The sequence below is a fragment of the Camelina sativa genome, chromosome 10 (genome assembly GCF_000633955.1).
Source record: "Camelina sativa cultivar DH55 chromosome 10, Cs, whole genome shotgun sequence".
Classification (NCBI taxonomy): Eukaryota; Viridiplantae; Streptophyta; class Magnoliopsida; order Brassicales; family Brassicaceae; genus Camelina; species Camelina sativa.
In genome coordinates, this window is record NC_025694.1 from 3196042 (window position 1) to 3196902 (window position 861).

At 35.9% G+C, this 861-nt stretch overlaps 1 long non-coding RNA gene across 1 annotated transcript; it reads right to left on the minus strand.

The window, feature by feature from the left end:
* On the minus strand, positions 6-861 carry LOC104716789. Its single transcript, XR_756141.1, has 3 exons — positions 826-861; positions 238-330; positions 6-98 (listed from the first exon to the last, which is right to left on the minus strand). It is a non-coding gene; the product is annotated as an uncharacterized LOC104716789 (long non-coding RNA).

The window sequence follows — 861 nt, forward strand, 5'->3', positions numbered from 1 at the left end:
ATTACCTTTATTAGCTCATCAAAAATGAACCTAGCGCACTGAAGGCTAGGATCTAACAAACGAGATATTTGTCTCCTAACAAGAACTTCAAATGGTACCTATGCAGAATAGAATGAAATCAGGAGACTGTAATTAGATATCATGGGAAGTAGAAAAAGTAGAGAAACATATGTATGCTTGGAAGCCCTGACAACCAGGATAACTTTCACACATGCTGAAACATGTTAAGAAACCTACATCTGGAACAAATAATGCGGATCTTGGACCAGTTGCATTCTGAATTGCAGTCCGTATATCATCATCTGTCAAGTCTTCACATGGATCAACCTCCTGAAGAGGCAATATGAAGCAAGTCAATCAGTCTAAATTTACAGGAATCCACGTCATGTAGCTCCGACAACATACACATATTAAGTATCTAGCAGACAAGGAACCGATCAAGTTCAGATACTCAAAATGACAATTGAACGTCGTAGTGACTCAACATCTATACAAACTGGGAACAAGTCTGCCCTAGAAAGCATTTAGTAGTAAAACGCCATGCCTCAAAGAGCTCAAAGTCAGAAATATACTACATTACTTCCATGTGGATAATGTCACTACCTAAACTAAGAAATATAGCAGAGTCGATGCTGAGTAAAAGTTTATATTGTCGTTCGAAGGTGTAAACTTTCTCTATCTATGTCAATGAAATGAACCTTGAAGTAAAAGTAAGTGTATCAAATAAAAGTAAGGGAAAGCATTGGCTAGTTAAGTAAATGTAATTTATAACAAATTATCAACTGTTCTAGCTCAAGGAAAAAAGTTAAAGATGTACAAACGAACCTCCAAACTCTTAACAAAGATTGACTGAAAAATATA